Genomic DNA, 2,639 nt, shown 5'->3' on the forward strand with positions numbered 1-2,639 from the left:
AAAAAAAAAAAAAAAAAAAAAAAAAAAAAAAAAAAAAAAAAAAAAAAAAAAAAAAAAAAAAGAGAAAAGTGGGGTTTGCAGCATCAAGAAACCCCACAGCTTAATTCCATCAGGCCCCTGAGATAATACCAAAGCCCTGAAAAATCCCAGGGGACCAACAGGGTTCAACCTGGTTCATTCTTGCACTACAAAAATGGTAAACTTGTTTGATTCCATAGGAAAATAAAACACAAAATACATGGGAAGAAAGCATCAGAGCAGCTTTTTTAAAAGATAAAAGACATCTTCCAAACCATGGCTATACCAGTGCCAGACCCCTCAGCTCACTGGGCTTTTTTGGGTGGGGAGATGTCCCAAACTTCCCACTCGCCCAGTGCTGGGGTCTGCCCCGTTCACCCCCACCCCTGTAACACAACCTGGAGAAAATCTGTTCCATAAATAATCCTCTTCGGCTTTGTGACGCCTGCCAGRGGTACTGCTTGTTCCCCCTGGCCCTCCAGCTGGCCACACATGTCCTGCCCCAGCCCGGAAAGGACAGCGAGCCTTGGGGAAAGTCTGGAAGCAGGGAGCAAAGCCAARGAACCTGCCCTGCCTCGTGCCGGCTCCCGAGCACCTTGTGCGAGGTGAGAGCAGCGTTCCTGAAAGAGAGAGGGAAAAAATTAAAATACAGCAGGGGATATTTTTATTCATCCTTGTCTTCTGCTAAAAATAACCAGCGTTAATCTGCCTCGAGAGCATGGGGAGGAGAGGAGTCCCTCCACCTTRGCTGCACAGTGAGGAGCCACATCATAGTGAATCTCTTGAGACTGGAGAAAATGGGTTTTCTCCTGGTTTCCTTTTGTGTGCGGCAGACCAAACTCACAGTCCCGAGGCAGGGATGTTCCCCTTCCCGAGGGGATCAAACCCATCCTTCCCCTGCCACAGAACCCAGATTACCACTGCCCATTTTGGGGATCGAAGCAGGTTTTTTTTCAGCTGTAACTTCACCCGCCCGCACCCCGCGGTGTGTGCCGCCCTCCGAGGGCCCCGATTGTCGCTGTCAGCGGGGGCACAGCGTGGCAGGAGCCCGSTGGCGTGCTCGTGGGAAGCTGTGTGTTTACGGGAGGTGCAGCCAGTGGTTGCACAACAGGCGGCAGAGTTCGGGAGAACACCGTGTCCTTGCCACTGGCTGTAGGTGCAGCTGCGCTGCCAGCAGGGACGGACGGGCCGTGGGGACACGGGGACACGGGGGGATGGGGCAGGAGGGCAAGATCACTTGTTTGGCATGCGGATGCTCGACCCCGGGGATGCAGAGCAGTTGGGAAGCTGCTTTCTGTGTGAAAATCACCCCCAGATCTTCCTAGCGGGAAGCCCGTGGGAGGGATGCTGGGTGTAGTCGTGCAATGACCGGCCAGACCCAGCCTGGGGCAATCCCTGTGGTCACTCCGAGGCTGCGGCTGCCTCCCCTTCTCTGCTCGGGCTCACGATATTTTAACAGCAGAGGCGCCAAGGCATCCCCCCACACATGGGGGTACCCCCAGAGCAGCCCCTGCTCTGTCACAGGCCTGATCCTGSCCTATCCTGCCCTATCCTGACTCGTTCCTGTGCATTTCCAATCCACAAATCACCAGATTGCGACCCAAACCCTGGCCCCTGCTGCAAAAAGCCCCTCAAGCACGCAGACAAGGGCACCTCCCTCCAGAGGCTTTACTGGGACCAGATCCATCCCTGAGTCCCCATCTTCCCCACGCCGCTTCCTTCCAGACGCCGGGGACAGCTTTTACCAGCTGAAAGAACAAAAATATTTTCCCAGATTATTTCCCCTCTGAGGAAATGGGGGAAATCCCTGCCTTCCCCGGCTGGCAASGAGCAGCAGAGAGGCGGACAGAGCCCAGGGCTCCCCCAGCCCCGCCGGAGATCCAGCCCCACACGAGCAAGGGCAGGATGCAGCAGCGGGGCCGGAGCAGGGAGGATAAATAAAGTCCGGCTTTGCCGTCCTGGCTTGTGGCCACTTCTAACACAAAGTACATTCCGGTCTGGACGTAACGAACTGTACCAGCCTCCGCCGGGGAGGGCGGCTGGCTGGGGGCGGCTCCAGCGGGGGTGTCGGGGTGGGGGTGCGGGCTGGCACCTCTCTCCTGGGCTGGGTGTGGGGGTACCGGGGGTCCGATCCCCCCGAGGACGCTCAGCAGCGAGACTGTGCCCTGCCACCAACACGCTCCTGCCTGAAGGATCKGAGACCGAAAAACACTCCTGCAGATCCCCCCCCACCCCGGCTGCTCCAATGTTTGCGGGGCGCTGGGGGAGCCCCGGTTTGGGGGAACAGCGGGCAGGGTGAGCACAGAGACAGCGTTACGGCAAAGCCTCACGGGCAGTTCTCGGAGCTTCACCCCTGCCGCAGCTTCTCCCCCCCGGGGAACAGCAGCCCGGCAGCCCGGAGGAGCCGCAGCCCCCGGAGGAGCCGCCGGGGCCGGACCGGGCCGTGCCCCTGCCGGGAGCTGCACCGGGCGGGCGCGGTGCCAGGCGCCCGGCGTGGGGACGCGATGTACCGGCCGCGGGAGCGCCGGGAACAGCCTGACTCAGCGCCGGCCCGGCGGGGGGGCACCCGGCCAGGGCCACCCGGGGCTCGGTGAGCGGCTGAGCCCGCTCGGGGCCCCTGG

General features: G+C 59.7%; 1 long non-coding RNA gene across 1 annotated transcript; it reads right to left on the minus strand.

Moving 5' to 3' along the window:
• Positions 1-246: 246 nt before the first annotated feature.
• LOC130584321 (uncharacterized) lies at positions 247-1,095 on the minus strand. The gene is made up of 2 exons (XR_008966501.1): positions 937-1,095; positions 247-638 (listed from the first exon to the last, which is right to left on the minus strand). It is a non-coding gene; the product is annotated as an uncharacterized LOC130584321 (long non-coding RNA).
• Between the last annotated feature and the right edge of the window lie 1,544 nt (positions 1,096-2,639).

This window comes from Malurus melanocephalus, unplaced genomic scaffold, assembly GCF_030028575.1.
Source record: "Malurus melanocephalus ecotype Western Australia unplaced genomic scaffold, MMel_1.1 scaffold_693, whole genome shotgun sequence".
Taxonomy (NCBI): Eukaryota; Metazoa; Chordata; class Aves; order Passeriformes; family Maluridae; genus Malurus; species Malurus melanocephalus.